The sequence below is a fragment of the Lissotriton helveticus genome, chromosome 1_1, assembly GCF_964261635.1.
Source record: "Lissotriton helveticus chromosome 1_1, aLisHel1.1, whole genome shotgun sequence".
In the NCBI taxonomy this organism is placed as follows: domain Eukaryota; kingdom Metazoa; phylum Chordata; class Amphibia; order Caudata; family Salamandridae; genus Lissotriton; species Lissotriton helveticus.
In genome coordinates, this window is record NC_136057.1 from 2,130,225,915 (window position 1) to 2,130,245,636 (window position 19,722).

The 19,722-nt window shown below is 44.2% G+C and overlaps 1 protein-coding gene across 9 annotated transcripts in view; it reads right to left on the reverse strand.

The window, feature by feature from the left end:
* HFM1 (helicase for meiosis 1) overlaps positions 1-19,722 on the reverse strand; it is a 4,349,684-nt gene that overhangs the window by 3,196,950 nt on the left and 1,133,012 nt on the right. The gene's annotated exons all lie outside the window — the stretch shown is intronic.

Below are 19,722 nucleotides of genomic sequence, written 5' to 3' on the forward strand. Positions count from 1 at the left end.
CCTATTACCCTCCTGGATTTATAAAGCACTCCTATTCTGAGCAATTCCAGACGGTTTTACAAATATCTGCACTTCACTGTAAATTAACTACACCTTATTATCAGACATTAGGTACCTTGGGAAAGCTTTCAGGGAAATCATGCTAGTCATGAAACTGAAAACACTCCATGTGATTGGATGACCGTCAAAAGATACCTCAATCCACTTTGAGTAACGGGCAATCAACACAGCAGCAAACATATTGTTGCCATACTTGGAGATCTCCGCAAGCAAAGATCTGAATACCTTCCCACTGAAGACACTAAGAGTTTGCTGAAAGGAAGCCGTGTTTCAGGATGCCATTCCTAATGACTCTGACACCCTGGGCGTTGTCTCCAAGGGTGTGGGGGCATCCAGCTTTAATTAGTAGTCTTGAAGAAGTCCATTGAAGTGTTGGTCATTTTCCAATGTTTTGCAACCAAATTTCGGTCACAAACCATCAATAAATATCATACCGATTCATACTTTTGAAGGGATACCCACAACACGCCCCTTCCAGATACGGAATCGGTCTCCATCCACAATCCCATTTGAGGACTAGAAAAACTTTTGTGACTTCTTAAGTGGGATTAGTACATCGGAAAAGCATTTTCATGGTTGCAAGCGCCAAACTGGAGCGTTTCATGTTTCATACATCTGGGCCCTATGTCCAAAGTTTTTCAAGCAACTCAACTACCTGCATCAGACTTAACACTTATTTACAGTGAAATCAATTATCCATCTTTGCTTCGGGAACCACATTAACGACTGGTCACCAATAATGCTATGTATTTCTACACTTGTTCTATGTCATTCCCAGGTAATCGCCAAAGCTGAAAGTCAACCACTTATCTCTAACTGACACAAGCATAACATACTCCACCCATAGTTGTAATGAGCTAAAATGAGACAAATCCAGTTTAGGAACACATATTAGCAGGAGGCCATGCATTAGTCACATACTAGTCAGAGCCAGTACATCTCAACTGGCAAAGATGAGAACATAGGAATACAGAACACATTACAATGTTAACTATACACTTGGCATAGAACTTGGAACATCCCCTTAAAACAGAAAAAAAGGACTATGGTTTATTGTGCAAACAATCTTAAAGATCATCATTACGTGTAGCCCGGTATAAGGAGGAATATTTATAAACAACTGATAAATAACAACACCATTAGGTACATCATTTATTTGAGTCCGATAAACATCACCTATTACAAGTTTTCCTCTAAAATGAGGATGCATTTTTTTATCCCACCCTTGTGGATGAAAAAATGCTGAACTCATAATTCTGAGTGGAGCAACTGCGCATATTGATAATTATTAATGCAAGTAGGAGTAAAGAGAACATATTCTAATCCATTATGTAATCCTGATGAATTTTTAGGTGAATAATCAGATCTCCTTGAATGTCAAAGAACTGAACCACCATGCATGAACTATGACTCAGACACAGATACAATGAAAGTATCAAACTCCAGTGACTAATCTTCCCTTTCTAGTAAACAGGAAGAGTTTTCAGAGACATGCGTGGAATAAATTCTATAACGATTTGGCATAGTAACATAAAGTTAACTCCCGATAATAAGTGGTAACTTAAGGAATAAACAACACATACTTGCAACAGTCTGAGTCAGCAGCCCTGCTACTACTATAACCCTGCCGTTTATCAAGAAAGAGAGAAAGGACTAGGTAGCTAGTCCGTATTCCCAGGGTTTATATGTGATCAAAAAGGACTAGGTTATTGTGAAATTATATACAGGACTCAGAGCTGTATGTTGAAGCACAAACCATCAGGTTTTTTCATGAAGCCCTCACCCACCAACCTAGTTGGTGGCATGCTTCATCATCGGGCCCACCCAGTGACACCAAGTGTGTCCCGGGTGTGCTATTACGCCTGGTTACAACGAAGCAGGTATGTAACTGAGTGTGCAGTGTGGTGACATGAATAGTGATAGTTAAAAAGCTATGCAGTGGTCCCAGTACCCGAGGGTTAATTAGACTTTAATAACTGGGCCTCTGTTAGCGTTTAAAAAGGCTGGTGAATGTGAAAGGAGTATGTATTAGGGCCTCCTACATCCAGGTGTGGTCTCCATGTTTCAGCCAGGCCTTTGTATTTAAAACTTGCTTCCCTCAGGACCGTAAAATAGTGAAAGTGCAAATAAATATTACGTGAGTGTTTTGGTTGGAATATGTGAAGCACTCTCTAAGCTGCTATACGTGTGCGAGGGGGATTCCCTCACCAAGCAAACCTGGACATACAACATGTATCACAAGGCAAACATACAGGGAGAGAGTATTAGCATGATGGCTAATGTCACAATAAAAACGTTATTTGGGGGTCAGTATCATTAGATTTTCAGTTATTATGCTCTAGAGTCTGTATTGCAGACAGTGTCTGCTGGGACCCTTATTTGCAGGCTGCCCTTCAGATTACCTTTGGCACCTTGGCTGTTGGGTCCCGGCTCCAGGCCCAAAATGTATTGAGAGAACTGCCCGCCCTTATTATAGGCTGACACCCAGCCCCCCTATATTCTGAGGCGCCCCGCCTCTCCTTCATTTCCGACCTGGTACAGTCATACCTTCCTTACAATATTTATCTACCTTGTACGGTCCTACCCTCATATACAATTACTTAAGCTATTTCCTGAATATAATGGAGGATTATCAAGAGGACATCTGTCAGGACAATCAGTGGGAGGAGGTTTTTTCTTTCTGCCCTTCAGTGAGATGAGGATTTTTACGATGCTCTGGAGGCGTCCATATATAAGGCGGTGGAACAGGCTATGACACCCCTTGAATAGAGGTTGTGAAATTTAAAAGGCCTGTGACAGGCTCTCCAGGGCCGCCCAGTCTCTTCCAGCTGTCCCTTCCACTAGCGGCCTGCTTGCGGACCGCCAACCTCCTCCAGCCAAACACGCTAGAGATGCTGGGGTAGACTCCGATGCTTTTGACAGCCTTAAACAGGCTTTACTGGCCAGCACTGCTCCTCCGGCGTCCGCTGGGGATGCGGACCAGGGTGATGATGGTGACGGTACTGAGCCTTTACGCCCTTGGCGGCATTCCTCTCACCCCGCGCCTGCCTCTGATGGGCAAAATGATTCTTCCTCCGATGGGCAAAACATCTGTGCGGACATGTTGAACCCGGAAGATAAACTCCACCCAAGATCCTCCGACTGGGCCCCCTCGGAAAAGGTCACACAATATGTGGCCAGTCAGATCCGCCGGCCCCTTGAGCCTGCGAACCGTCATTGTCTTCGGGCAGAATGCTCCCGCCCCTCCCTTAATGGGAAGGTAGCCGCCACTCCGGACATTCACCCCAGACTGGCTACTTTCCTCCAGAAATTTCTCAAAGACCCCAAGAAAGGCATGGACAGGTCTTGGAACGCCTGTCAAGACAAGTTGTTAGACATTTTGGGCCTCATCCCCAAAATATTGGACATGGCCAAGGAGGCCAAAGCCTCGGGTTCACTGATTTCGCCTGACCACCTTTTGTCCTGGGCCCAGCGCGTGGTGTTGTTTCTAAGAAACGTCAACTGTGCAATCTCCACTGAGCGGCACAGATCCCTGATCATCAAGGTCGACCCCAAGTTGGGGGACCTGGCCGACTTGGAGGTGGGTGCGATCGCTCAGGGCGGCCTATTTGGTGAACCTTTTATTAAAGAGTTAAGGAGGTCTGTCAATACCTTCACATCCCTCGACAAGGCCCAATCCTCTATCAGGAAAGTGTTTCGTCCGCTGGTTTTCCGAGTGGGCCAGACGAGGACGGGGCCGCTCGTCCGGCCGCCCTAACTAGCACTGGGTTCAAGGCTCCTCTGGGCAGTATCAAGACCAGGCCCGCTTTGGCAATTTTTACCCCAAGCGTGGAAGACGAGGCAAGAACAGAGGCCTCCAGCTCTTCCGGTGAGGGTTTCCCCTTGTTCCCTTTCTCCAGTGAGTGTTATTCCGTCTTCCCTTCTAAAAGTGGGGTGCCGTCTGGCGCATTTTTTCCCGGTCTGGACTTCCATCAGGGGACGCCTGGGTGTTGCAAACCGTTTGGGGTTTTCACATAGAGTTTCAAGGGGAACCTACGCACCCCGTGCCACCGTGCCCACACGCTTCTCTGCAGCAGACGTTGCGTCAGTCGACCAAGATGTTCAGTCTCTTCTGTACAAGGAAGCAATTACGGAATCGCGGCCGAATCCCAGAGGTTTTCTCAGCAACCTCTTTCTGGTTGACAAGCCAGATGGGGGCCAAAGGCCGGTCATCAATTTGCACGAGTTCAACGAGTGGCTGGTCTACCGTCACTTCAAGATGGAGGGTATCCATCTGCTTCACAATATTATTTGTTCCAATGACTGAGTGGTGCACCTCGACCTTAAGGACGCCTACCTCGCGATATCAATCTTTCAGCCCCACAGGCAGTTTCTACAGTTTTGCTGGCAGGACAGGGTGTATGAGTTTGCCGTTCTTCCATTCGGTCTGTCCTCCATCCCTTGGTGTTTTACCAAGTTTCTCCGACCAGTCATCGAAGGCCTACAGTGGAGAAGTGTGGCTCACTGGTTAGAGGAGGCAGACCTGGAAGCAGAGGTCAGCCTGGGACCAGGGTTCAATTCCTGGCTCGGCGGAGACTTCAGTCCTAAAATGTCCATGGACTTGACAATTCTCGCTCCGGTGCCTACTCGATTCATGGGTTCACACTCTGCGACTCTGGGCAATAGCTTGCTTAATCTCCACAACGGCCCCTCGTGGTGGGATGCCTGGCTTTCACCTTGCGGATAACCTGCCGGGGTTATCTCACAGGGGAATACCAGGACGGGTTCCCTAAGCAAGCACTTAGAAACCGCTTGGTGATTTGCGCTATATAAATTCCTGTACATTTACATTTACAGGCCTCGGACATGAGACTTATCATCTACCTAGACGATATCCTCCTGATGGCTCCAGACCCCGACACTCTCTCGTCATCTCCAGATGGCCGTCAATCTCCTTCAGAGCCTCTGTTTGGTGATCAACGAGGCCAAGTTCACTCTGGTTCCATTTCAGAAAGTAGTTTTTCTTGGGTTTTCCCTCGACTCAGTGGAGTCCACCCTCAGCCTCCCTTCCCGCAAACTGACTAAAATCCATCACGGGATTCAGAGGACTATCGCCCAGCCTCAGGTCTCGCTCAGGCAACTTACTCGCATAGTGGGCCTTCTATCAGCCTCAATCCAGGCTATATTCCTGGGCGGTTCCAATACAGAGCCCTCCAACGCCTCAAGGCTACCCACCTGCGCAAGGGCCTCTCTTATTCCCACAAGGTGGGTCTTTCAGCGGACGTCAAGGAGGAACTCCAATGGTGGCTATCCAACACGGAAGCCTGGAATGGAAGAGTCATTTTTGGTTCCGTGCCAGATATCATTATCGAGTCCGACACGAGCGGATCTAGCTGGGGCGCGAGATGTGGCGACTTCACCACGGGAGGTGAGGCAAGAGCAGCAGTTACACATCAACTGTCTGGAGCTTTTGGCGGGCTCGTTTGCAATCCAGTGCTGGAGCAAGGATTCGAATTGGTCCTGTGTCTTCCTCAAAATGGGCAATATCTCGGCGGTCCGATATATAAACTATCTCGGGGGCACGCGTTCGAAGGCCCTCTCAGACCTAGCAGTGAACTTTTGGCAGTATTGCCTGGACCATCAAATCTCTGTCTCAGCAGAGTATCTCCCCGGTCAGGACAACCAGGTGGCAGAATTCCAATCCCATCATTTCCACAACGTGAGCCTTTGGAAGCTACAGCCGGGGGTATTTGTGGACCTCCAGGATATCTGGGGCCCATTCTGAGTAGACCTATTTCCATCCCGCCTGGATCACCAGCTTCCCTGGTTCTTTAGTTGGAAGCCAAACCCCCTGGAGGAGAAAACAAACTAGTTTCTGCAGAACTGGCAGGAGGAAGCGGGTTATGTCTTTCCCCCGTTCGCCATGATCACCGGGGTCTCGGCCCAGGTACGGCGACAATGGGCGCATGTGGTGCTCATTTCGCCAATTTGGAGGTCACAAGTTTGCTTTCCAGTTCTACTGGAACTTTCTTGGGATTTTCCAATCCCTCTTCCCCACTTTCCAACTCTCCTTCTCAGTCCAGACGGACTTCCTCACCCGTTGATCGAACAGGGATCGCTAACCCTGATGGCATGGCGGATTACAGGGGACGATGGGCGGCCCCAGGCCTTTTGGGAGCGGCTGAAAGATTCATGTCCAAGGCTTGGGCGGACAGCACTGTCAAACAATATCATTCTACCTGGAGAAGATGGTGATCTTTGGTGTCTGCGACGGAGTTTCAATCCCGTGGCAGCGGATGTGACTTCCATCCTGAATTTTTGGGCCACCCTGGCGGACGAGGGCTTGGCGTACAGGACCATCAATATCTTCCGCTCAGCCATCTCAGCCGGCCACACTATCATGGACGGCTCTCCCATTAGGGAACATCCTTTGGTCTGTCGTCTTCTTAGCAGCATTAGCCTTTCTTTGCCTCCAGAACTGCGATACTATAAACTATGGGACGTCAACCGGGTTTTGAACTTGTTCCTGTCCTGGCAGCTGAACCGATTCTTCTCTAGGAAAGAACTCTCAGCGAAGTTGGCCATGCTCCTTTGCTTAGTCACCTGCAGACATGTTTCGGACATCAGAGCCCTGGACGTGTCTGGTAGGATTTTTTCCCCTACGGGGGTTACCTTTACAATCTGTAGACGCACCAAGTGTGGGACGACATCCATATCTTACCCTGCTTTCCCAGATTCCCCAAAGTTGTGTGTGGTGGCCTGCCTCAAGGCATAAGAGGAGATGTCTGAAGAATTTAGACTTCCTGGGGAGCTGCAGCTCCTCATCGCTCTTATAAAGCCACACAAGGCTGTGTCCTTGCCCATGATTACCCGTTGGGTTTGGTGGGTGATGCAGGAGGCTGGTGTAGACCTCTGTCTGTTTGGAGCTCACTCTACTTGAGCGGCAATGGCCTCCAAAGCATTTACCTTAGGGAGCTTGTCTGGAAGACATTCTTAATGCTGCATATTGGTCTTCCGACTGTACCTTTAAGCGTTTTTACTTTAAACTAGTTTTTGATATGGCTCATTTGGTTGTGAGCAAGCTTTAACCTGTTCCATGCTCATGACGAGCTCAGCTCGTCATGAGGCACACTGGAACTGTGCTAATGACAAGGTGAGCTCGTCATGATCAATGGGATTTCAAAAATATCAGCACCCAGCGGGAATTGCCTTAGCAGTCAAGGTGTTAAACAAGCATAATCCTCGCCTCCAGTCCTGACATAGAATGAAAAATTTCCTAGCTATCGTAACCGAAAGTTTCAATTCTATTAAGGACTCGGAGTCAAGGATTACACCACCCAGGGTACAAGTTCCTTGCTGATTTTCCCTCCCTCGTATTGGAGTAAGTAAAGTTTTTTCTTGGTTTGGTTTGGTCTGTTGACACACTCTTGTGACTGTACTTGAGATGCTTTTCCCAGTTGATCCATAGCCATTTCTGTCCCTTACGCTATGCCTTTGCTCCTTGCAAGCGATTCCAACAAACAGGATTCTTGAAGCGTCCTTGAAGGACTGACCGAGCAACGAAAGAGGAGGAGTAGTCAGGGACAGAAGACTATCAGCACCCTGCGGACCTGTGATTGGTGCAGAAGATGGGACACTTTAGCTTTGGACACTCGTCATTGTTTTCTGTTTGTTCCCTATGGTTCATGGGAATAGTAGTTGTTTTACTTGTCTATACATGGCTGCTATTCAATAAATTGAAGAAAGAATAGCATAATCCTCGCGTTAATAGAATTTAAACTTTCGTTATGATAGCCAGGACATTTTTTATTACCCCTGTGAAGTCACACAGAATCCAACAACAAAGGGAACTTTTGAAAGCATAAATATGTAATTTATGTTTGCATTATAAAATACGTTTAATCAATTCAATAGTTTAATATCAATGGTTAAAATCACATTTCTTATTTGAACAATATGACACATAATTTGTCATTTTTTCCGAATTATAATTTCCCTTCTATCAATGAAATACTCAGAGTCACATTTAAATCAGCATCAACAGTCTCTCTTTCTAGACATTTAACACATGTTTGCGGTGTACCACTCACAACAGTTTCTTCAGAGCTGTAAAGACACATAAACATAATTTTAATTTACTACAACCGAATTTGCCATTGTTACAATGTGACTTGTACCACTCAATGTTATAAAAACACTATAAATACATATATATTGATAACATACAAAAACACCCTCAATTATACTAGACACATAGGTTTTCAAAGGGTTACAAATATCCTCATGTTTAAATGCATAATACACAATAAATTATAATATGATAAAGTTGTAATTGTTTCCCCAAATATTTTTTACCGGATTCTCTGTAATACATATTGCAAGCTAATGCATCTGCTGTGTTTTCAGACCATCTAAATTGCTGTAAGTTCTCGGAAAAGAGACCCGAAAGAGATAATTTCTCACTGACCCCATATTTCAGATATAAGTCTAATAGTAAGTATCACATGCTTAAATTTCATAATCCTATTACTTCAAGGTTAATCCCTAAATTGTTTCTTAAATGAGTGACAATTAGGAGTAAAAATGCTGAAAACTTGATTTTAAAAATATGTGAAGGACAGAAAACAAAGTAAAACACATGCACACCAAAATAGTTAACGTAAAGGTCTATTGCACACTACAGGCCCAATTCACATAGGTAAACTGAGATGAAAGTCTAACTTTACGACTTTTGATGTTCACAAAGAGCATTTACTACATGTAAATGCCCTTTCTGAATACCAAAAGTTGAACTTTACGACTTCGGTAATCACAAATGGCATTTACGAGTAGTAAATGCCCGTTGTGAATACCCAAAGTCGTAAAGTTAGACTTTCATCTTATTTTACCTTTGTGAATCGGGCCCTACATGTATTAGGAGATGGAATTAAATTATTGTGTTCTCAATTAAAAAGATCATATAATAAATTCAAAATACCAAATTCCTAGTTTGGAATATGAATTGGGATTACAATCTCTTCAACTGGATTTTGTATGAGAAATAACTATGGACTAGATATCTACAAATCTACCTGCTGCGTTTACATCTCCGTCCCCTTTATTTTTTTCTGTGCAGAGATCACCACCACAAATGTGGAGGCTTCGCACACATAAGTATACGTTTAAGAAGTAAATGTGGGAGAGATAAAGGGGAGTGGATGAACAATGGAGAATGCTTACTACTAAAGGGAGGGGAATTGGGAGGAGTAAGAAGGGGTTAAGGGAGGATCACGGAGGGGGTTTAGGGAGGAAGGTGTAACCACAGACAAAAGGGTAAGCCCATTCCTATTTAAAAGTTGCAGTTCTAAAGTTACTACAGTCAAAAAGAGACCAAAACTGTAGTAAAGTACTTCATCTCAAAGACGAAGTAAGTCCAACACCATATATGGCTAACCACTGGTACTGCAACACCCCCCCATATAAATCAAAGGAGATACGGACTTAAAAGAAAAGCTCACAAGAAATATTGTTACATTAAATTAATTTAGATATTAAAAAACTTAAATAAATATAATGTAATGTTAAGAAAATATATAAAATAGTGCATATCTGTAATGTAATTATCAAATATTTCAGCAATATGAATACTTAAACATTAATGCAACAATACATTTTATTAAAAATAGACTACATTGCTTTAATATAATTCTGTACATCACTTTTAATAATTATTAATGTTATGTTAATATGTTATGTTATGTTAATAACAATTTCTTGAGCGCACGTACACCCTTGGGTTTCTTGGCGCTGTAGGTTCAAGACACTAGACACAATTCTTAAGCATAGGCCTGTTGGAAGAGCCAAGTTTTTAAAGACTTTCGAAATGCCAGAAGATCATTGCTCTGTCTAATATGAAGTGGAAGAGCATTCCAGAAAGAGGCGGCCAGATGGTGAAAGCAGCTGCCACCTTGGCATTTCTTCTTAAATAAAGAGACATTTGCAAGCCTTAGATGTGTAGAGCGTAGGTTGCGCTGAGGTGTGTAGTTAGTAATGGACAGCCTGATGAAGATAGGGCCATTATCATGGAGCGCCCTGAAGGTGATGCACCCTGCTTTAAAAGCAATTCGCTGGGCTACTGGCAACCAGTGAAGTTTTTCCAACCCGGCTCTAATTGATTGCCACTTTGGTTGCTTCCAGATGAGCCTTGCTGCCTGGTTTTGAACCATCTGGAGGCGTTTTAATAGGCCGATCGGAAGACCCAAGTAGAGACTGTTGGAAAAGTCTAGCCGGGAGAGAACAAGGGCAATCACTACTTGAATGAGTGCAGAGTGTGTTAGAAGGTGGGCAATTTTCCCGATCTTCCTGAGTTGAAACAAACTAGAGGAAACCACCATTCCTACCTGTCCTTTAAGAGATAGATCCTCATTGAGTATTATCCCTAAGCTTTTGACTGATTGGGTCTTTGTAGGTGGAATTCCCATATCAGTTGGCCAAAACTGTCGACCCCAGCTCAGTCCACTTTCCCCAGGCAAGATCAATTCTGTCTTGCCTGGGTTAAGTTTAAGATGGTTTAGTGTCATCCATCTCTGTATATGTGATATTACAGCTGAGTATTTGGCGGCCGAATTCGGGGAATTTAGGGGAATGATTAACTGAAGATCATCAGCATAGTTGTATATGGTAAGTTTGTAATTTTTTAAAGAATAAATCAGTGGACGAAGATAAAGGTTAAATAATAAAGGGGAAAGTGACGAGCCTTGAGGAACGCCACAGATAGATGACATCTTGGAGGCTGTGAAAGAACCTAGTCTCACTGACTGTGTGCGATTTGTAATGAAAGAGGCAATCCAGTTCAATGCGGGGCCCCTGAGGTCGGCCTGCTCGACACGGTTGATCAGAATATTATAGTCAACCGTGTCGAACGTGGCCGACAAATCAAGGAGTACCAGGGCCTGATGGATACCCTTATCAGCATTAGATCTTAACGTGTCCTGGACGGCCAAAATGACAGTTTCCGCTGAGTGAGATGGTCGGAATCCCGCTTGATTAGGTTCTAAGTATTCCGAACTTTCAATAAAATTGGATAGGCACCTGGATACATGTGCCTCCAGGAGTTTAGAAAAAAAGGGCGAAGGGAAATAGGCCTATAGTTGGCTAAAACTAGGGGGTCGGCTCCAGGTTTTTTCAGTAATGGGATCACCGTGGCATTTTTGAACTTATCAGGAACCTTACCCTGTCCGAGTGATTCATTCAGAAGAGGAAGAATTCCTGATGGAATAGCGAAACACACCTCCTTCAGGATATGGGGGGGGAGGCAGCTATCAAAAGGCGAGCCCGACTTGACACGCGAAAGAAGTTCTGAGAAGATCTTCTCATCAATAAGAGGTAAAGTATCTAGAGTAGCTGGATTATAATAGATGTCTTCAATAGGATCCCCACCAGGGAGATTTTGAATATTCTTTTTTATGATTGCAATTTTATCTATAAAGAAGTCGTTTAAAGAGTCACAAAGCTCCTGCGAGGATGTCAGAGGAAGCGCAGTTCTTTCGCTATTACACAGGTCATTTACTATATTGAAAGTGTCTTTGGTTTTATTTTGAGAGTTTAAAATTTTCCCGGAGAAATAATTGATTTTGCTTTGTAGAATAATCTTCAAATAATTTCTGCGAGCCGCAGTATATTCCTCCTTATCTTGGGGTTTATATTTTGCTCTCCACTTTCTCTCTTTCTGACGTGCCTCGAGTTTTAAATTCTTAAGATCCAAGGTGAACCACTTATGTGCATCCCTAGTGCGTGCCCGTGTAAATTTTGTTAAGGGCACATGGGAGTCCGTAGCCTTTAAGAGCCAGTGTGAAATCTCCTCTTCTATAAGGTTTACCTCCTTATTAGGTACTGGTACCGTGGATGTCAGTGTTTTAATAAAGGCAGGTATATTAATGGCTTTCCATTTCCTAGTTTCTCCGCCCGCCAGAGGTGGGATTTTAATGTATCCACCAATAGTTAGCGCAAACTGGATAAAAGAATGATCAGACCAGGTGCAGGGCATAATAGATGATAATGAGCAGGGAAGGTTAAGCAACCAAATTTGGTCTAGCGTATGACCTTTTTCGTGCGTAGCCACGTGTATATGCTGAGTTAGGTTGATGTTTGAGAGTAATTCTGAGAGTTCCAACGCCTGAGGGTCACTGATAGTATTATCAAACCAATAGTTTAAATCCCCGACTAAGAGTATTTTTGGATATTTGGTCACAAGATGTGCCATCTGTTCTGCCAGCGACATTGGGAAGGTAGTCATGGTTTGGGAGGTCGATAGAGCAGGACGAGCAATAAAGCCCCACCAGCTGTATCCATTTTCATTACAATATTCTCCGTGTCACACAGGGTCAGAGAGGGCAATTGTGTAAATTTATGCTCTTTACGAATAATGGCTGCCACTCCCCCACCTCTTTTGCCCACCGGACGATTCTCAGCTATGATATAATAATCAGATGGAAGCGCTGCAAGAATGTCCGGTAGTGAGTCCTGGGAAAGCCAGGTCTCAGTGACCAGGAGGATATCCGGTTTTTCAGTGGAAAGCAATAGGAAAATGTCCGTTTGATGCTTGACCATAGATCTGGTATTAAGATATAGGCACCGTAGCTTTATTTGAGAGTCATTGACCGATGAGGTGTTACGAAGTGTGGCGTTTGAGTAAGCTGGTGTGTCCTGAGAAATGCCGTACGTAGCCGCACGTCTCCGTATGTGAGGAGCAATAGGAGGGCAGAGGTGGGGTGGAGGTCTAAGGGAGATAAGTTTTCCCGCCGAATAACTGTGCCTTTGGACATAGCCCGTGGCCCCAGGTCCCGGTCGGTCGCGGACGTGCGCAGACGGGCTTGCCTTAGGCGCGCCCGCTGCGCTCGTCCGCTGCGCGTCCGGGAATCACTCATTGATGTAGGGAGTGGGGGCGTGGCCTCTCGATAGTGGGCGTGGCCAAGGGAGAGATGCCCAAAGGTAAGGGAAAGTGCAAATAAAATACAAATACAGTGAAGTTTAAAAGCAGTTACAAGCTAGCAAGCTAATTCTCCCGGCTGTGCCTCAGGAGTGTCAGTATCATAGAGCGCGGCTCGTTCTCAGCGCGACTTTTATGCAGACTGGGGCAAAATGGGCGTGGCCTCTCGGTAGTGGGCGTGGCCAAGGGCTTGGCGCGAAGTGGCGGCGATGTCGTAGTCAACCCGCTGCAGCGCTTAGATCCGCAGCGCGTAGTTTGTTGGTCAAGATTGCGAGGGAGAGATGCCCAAAGGTAAGGGAAAGTGCAAATAAAATACAAATACAGTGAAGTTTAAAAGCAGTTACAAGCTAGCAAGCTAATTCTCCTGGCTGTGCCTCAGGAGTGTCAGTATCATAGAGCGCGGCTCGTTCTCAGCGCGACTTTTAGGCAGACTGGGGCAAAATGGGCGTGGCCTCTCGGTAGTGGGCGTGGCCAAGGACTTGGCGCGAAGGGGCGGCGATGTCGTAGTCAACCCGCTGCAGCGCTTAGATCCGCAGCGCGGGGTTTGTTGGTCAAGATTGTGAGGGAGAGATGCCCAAAGGTAAGGGAAAGTGCAAATAAAATACAAATACAGTGAAGTTTAAAAGCAGTTACAAGCTAGCAAGCTAATTCTCCCGGCTGTGCCTCAGGAGTGTCAGTATCATAGAGCGCGGCTCGTTCTCAGCGCGACTTTTATGCAGACTGGGGCAAAATGGGCGTGGCCTCTCGATAGTGGGCGTGGCCAAGGGCTCGGTGCGAAGTGGCGGCGATGTCGTAGTCAACCCGCTGCAGCGCTTAGATCCGCAGCGCGGGGTTTGTTGGTCAAGATTGCGAGGGAGAAATGCCCAAAGGTAAGGGAAAGTGCAAATAAAATACAAATACAGTGAAGTTTAAAAGCAGTTACAAGCTAGCAAGCTAATTCTCCCGGCTGTGCCTCAGGAGTGTCAGTATCATAGAGCGCGGCTCGTTCTCAGCGCGACTTTTATGCAGACTGGGGCAAAATGGGCGTGGCCTCTCGTTAGTGGGCGTGGCCAAGGGCTCGGTGCGAAGTGGCTGCGATGTCGTAGTCAACCTGCTGCAGCGCTTAGATCCGCAGCGCAGGGTTTGTTGGTCAAGATTGCGAGGGAGAGATGCCCAAAGGTAAGGGAAAGTGCAAATAAAATACAAATACAGTGAAGTTTAAAAGCAGTTACAAGCTAGCAAGCTAATTCTCCCGGCTGTGCATAGAGCGCGTCTCGTTCTCAGCGCGACTTTTTTGCAGACTGGGGCAAAATGGGCGTGGCCTCTCGATAGTGGGCGTGACCAAGGGCTTGGCGCGAAGTGGCGGCGATGTCGTAGTCAACCCGCTGCAGCTCTTAGATCCGCAGCGCGGGGTTTGTTGGTCAAGATTGCGAGGGAGAGATACCCAAAGGTAAGGGAAAGTGCAAATAAAATACAAATACAGTGAAGTTTAAAAGCAGTTACAAGCTAGCAAGCTAATTCTCCCGGCTGTGCCTCAGGAGTGTCAGTATCATAGCATGCTTACAAAAGAATGTAATTACGCAAATCAGTCTTTGGTCATGATTCAAATAATCCAGACTTTAAGTAATACTCATTGGTTATATATTGCAAAAAAATAGTGCTCCTAACTGAAACATCTTTTGTGTCCCCGAGATCTGTTTATGTTTATTCTGCGTTCCATATGTTGCATGTCTACGGTGTGTGTTTTAGTGGATTTCTAGCATGAGTGAGGGGGCAGGGGAGAAGCAGGAGTGCTTCGTTGTGATACTGTGATACTGTTTACTAGCATCTCCATAGTGTGTGTCTGAATACATGTGTCCTCCCTCCCCATGTATGTATCTATATGGGGCTATGAGGATGGGACAACAGGGCGAACTTTCTTGTATTCAAATGCATAGTGTTGACCAGAGTGACAGTATGTTATATGGTGATATATGGAGTTTCTAGTAGCCCTTATGGATATTGGTGTTGAGGGGTGCATCATAGAATGCTTTGACTGAGGATGCCACATTGCCTCCTGTGTTCGGGTTTGTCACAAAAGGCTGGCAGAAAGAAGGTTGTGTAGCTGATGGCTTGCAACCATTTGTCAAAATTGCTGTCTTTTACTATCTTGATGAGGTGTGGTTAGCAATCTTCGTATGTTGTTAGCTCACCAAGCAATAATTATTATTTATGTCCCAAGGTAATGTTCCAAGTTCAGTTCGCATGTATAGCTTGCTCCAGCAGTTAAGCTCTACTGGCTGAAAACTTGGTGGCTTGTGCATCGGCTCCTCCCAATAACCTAATATACATTCCTTAGCAGGAGAGGTCAAAATGTCATGCATGAAACCACTGGCAGTGAGTTACCTCTGGATGAACCTACTTGCAAGTGACTACACTATTCAAACTCACTGCTCTGTTGTTTGCTCACACATCGGCCCAACTATGATGCTAAGTCTGACATCTGACGTAAGTCAGCAGGCCTTCAAAGGAACCATTGTCTGCTCTGTGGCATATCTGGCTGAAGTTATGGGAATTTTTATGCTTCTGCCAGAATCCAGGCACAACGACTGTAGGCCGGCCTATGCAGATTGAGTAATGGTCACCTTAGAAGTGCAGTGCAGAGTACGATCCAGCCGAGAAGCTACACCTCTTAGAAAAATAGCATTAGCATACACAAGTATGTACACTGGTAATTTTCAAATGGTCTGGTCAGTTTTCATTTTGTTAATTTACACTAGCCATATGTTGTGAGTGATTACTCTTTAAACTAAGTTTATTTACTGAGCATAAAGTGCATCAAAATGTTACTTCTCATCTTGTAATGTACTGTCTGCTAAGAATGATCTATTCCCTTTACTAAAAGATGCATTGTAATAACCAGGCTCCTCCTTTCCTCAATTAACCTGTACACCAATGTATGCGAGGGGAAAAATGGGAGAATTTATTGGCAACTACCATCGCTTCTTCAACATATTCCTGTGATGCCAGAGATTATAACTTTTCACGGAAACACTAAACAGGTTAAAACTTTATTTTACTGAGGAACAACATACCATCATGATGAGGTTAACTTTCTATACTTATGTCACTGCATTTAGGGATTTGGCAGCCAGTTGTTATTTTGGAAATATTGGTAACCTTCATATTCATGATAAAGTAGTTATTTAATGTTCAAACTAAACATTCAAGAGCATCATGCATCAAAATTCAACCTTGATACTGTAAGAAGTGTTAAGTTATCTGGAAAAGCACAAACAACGAAAGTTTCAAGATATATCTCAAATGAATTCAAAATGTTATGCATCTAGGAATAAGTGTTCTAAATATGGTTTATGTGGTCATCAGTTTGTCAAGCAAGCATGCCCTGCCTCAAGAAGAGAGTTTTTTAAATGTGGCAAAATTGGACATTTTTTCTTACATTTTCGTAAAGATTAGTATTTGGAGAGTGTCCATTATTTAGGAAGTCAGCATTCAGCATAAGCTAAAGTACATTTGATTTCGACTATGTTTAATAATATTCAAGTAAATCTTGAAGAATCTCAGTCCAATGAGATTGGTGGGATGCAATAGATATGGGTGAAAATGATAGGGAAGTATGTTCATTTGGAAAAAGAGTTTCTTCTAGTGATGCAAATCGTTCTAATGTTAACATTACAGAGAGAATCTATTTATACTTGACATGCAGAGATTCTATTAAAGTAATATACGTTTCAAACCTTTCTAATGTTGGTAAAGTTTTAGACATGGAGATTCATGCTTTGGGTATTGATAAGGAACTGTATTCACCACTAAACTGTAAAGTTGAAATTGATGGAAATTTTTTAAAGACTATGGCTGACTGTGGTTCACCATTCACTATATACCTGACATATCTTTTTGAAGGACAAAAAGTTGGAGCACAATTATGTTTGTTATGCCTACAGAAGAAGTAAAATGACATCGAATTGGGTATTTTTTTTACAACTATTGGGTTTTAAGGTAGGATAATTTTGGGGAAGGTATATGTTTTCATTTAGGGTGCAAATGTCTGGGGGGGATTTCACCAAGGACATTTTAGCATTACCTTTAATTTTAATACTGAGAATCCAGTTTATTACTTTGAGGATTTTGAGACACCATTGTAGGACATATCTGTATCTGGCAGTTTGTTAGAGGAAATATATTTGCAAAAATTTAAGGCAGTGTTCAGAAAACAGACAAAGTTTAAGGTTTTTCTGCATAGAGGTCAATTCAAAGAAAATAATACTGCCATCAGACAACAATTGAGGACTGCTCCTATTAGTGCCTGGGAGAAATTATCTTAAATGATCAATGACTTATACAAAGTTGGGTTAATACAGCCAGTGAAAGCTTCTGAGTGTGTCTCCCCAGTTGTTCTGGATCTCAAAAAGTCTGGAAGTTCAGAATGTAAGCAGATCTTCATTCTCAGATTAAGCAGATTATGATGGATTGGCACGCTCTGCCAAAAAATCAGGAAATGATTGCGATGTTGGAGGGACACACATTTTCCATACTGTTGATTTGAAATCTGTTGGGGCTATTCAGAGGTAAATTTACTCTTACACTTTAATTATTTATTTATTTTATAGTTTTATAGAGCGCAAATCCGACCCGTGAGGGTATCAGAGCACTTTACAGGATTAAGGGTGGTATACAAAGCGTTAGGAAGGGAGGGACCAATTGGGTAAAATAGGTAGATACATTATACAAGAAAAAAGAGCACGCATTCTAAGGTCCCGGCTACATATGGGATAAAAAAGAAAAACAGGTAGATACATTATACAAGAAGGCACACAGTCTCAACTCTTGGGTGGGATGCCCGGGAGTGCAGGAATAGGTATCATCCGTAAAAGCCATGGATAATGCCGAAGTGGAGGGTAGAACATGTCACTGAGGTGATTGTAATGTGATCGTTAGGCGAGGAATTTGCCCATTAGGAAAGTTTTGGTCTCCTTTTTAAAGTGTGCCAAGGACGGAAGTCTTCTGATTCCAGGTGGGAGAGAGTTCCAAATTCTTGGCGCGGCCTCAGAAGAGGCCCGATTGTCTCCTTTAATACGTTTTAGGCCCTTGCCTGTCATGGATACTTGGCCCACCCACGTGAGTGAGGTACCATTTTTATTGGGAGACCTGGGGAACGCTAGGTGGTAGGGAATTTATGTCAGCCTGGTGATACCACAACTTTCCTACACAGAAATTTGAGAAACATGTGATTTTTTCAGCTAAATTTGAGGTTTGCATTGGATTCTGGGTAGGAAAACGTTGGGAAGTCCACGCAAGCCATACCTTGATGGACTCCCTGGGGTGTCTAGTTTTCAGAAATGTGTGGGTTTGGTAGTTTTCCAAGATGGCCGCCGAGTCCGGGGCCCAAAACTCAGGTTACCCCCCCTTGCATAACCAGGTTGTTTTGTAATAGGTAATTTTGATGTTTCCTCAATAAGTTTTGGGCCTTGCCTGTCGCGGGTATCTGGCCCAACCACGCGAGTGAGGTACCATTTCTATCGGGAGACCTGGGGGAACGCTGGGTGGTAGGAAATCTGCGTCAGCCCGATGATCCCCCAACTAGCCCACACAGAATTTTGAGAAAAATTTGATTTTTTTCCAGCTAAATTTGAGGTTTGCAGGGGATTTTAGGTAGGAAAATGTTGGAGGTCCACGCAAGCCATACCTCACTGGACTCCCCCAGGTGTCTAGTTTTTAGAAATGTGTGGGTTTAGTAATTTCCCAACATGGCTGCCGAGCCTGGGCCAAAAACTCAGGTGACTCCCCCTTGCAAAACTAGATTGTTTTGTGATAGGTAATTTATATGTCTCATCAATAAATTTTGGGCCTTTGCTTGTTGCGGGTACTTGGCCCACCCACGCAAGTGAGGTACCATTTTTATCGGAAGACTTTGGAAAATGCAAGGTGGATCAACACAGATGTCAGAACTTTCCATCATAGAAATATGAGGAAAATGTTTATTGTTTTTTTTTACAAAGTTTGAGATTTGCAGGGGATTTTGGGTAACAGGACCCGGTGAAAGCAACACAAGTCACCACCTCCCGGATTCCCCTAGGTGTATAGTTTTAAATAATGTATATGTTTGCTAGGTTTCCCTGGGTGCCAGCAGAGCTAGGGATTAAATATCTACAGGTAGGCACTTTGCCAAAAAAGGGTCAGTTTTCACTGTAAAAATGTGGTGTGTCCATGTTGCGTTTGGGCCATTTCCTGTCATGGACACTAGGCCTACACACAGAAGAGAAGTACCATTTTTATCCGCAGAGTTTGGGGTATGCGGGGTGGGTGGAATTTTGTGGATCCATTTAGATTCAAGAACTTTCCATCACAGAAATGTGTGGAAAATGTGTTATTTGTTTTCAAAGTTTGAGGTTTGCAAGGGATATTGGGTAATAGAACCTGGTGAGAGCCACTCAAGTCACCCCATCCTGGATTCTTCTGGGTGTCTAGTTTTAAAAATGTTATAGGTTTGCTAGGTTTCCCTAGTTGCTGGCTGAGCTAGGGTTAAAAATCCACAGCTAGGCACAGTGCAAAAAAGTGTCTGTTTTCACAGTAGAAATGTGGTGCGTCCATGTTGCATTTTGGACCATTTCCTGTCGCGGGCACTAAGCCTATCCACACAAGTGAGGTATCATTTTTATCGGGAGAATTGTAGAGCAACTGCTATTACATATAGAAGTTCTATGCATTTCTGCCTTCCTAATGTAAGACAATGTGAA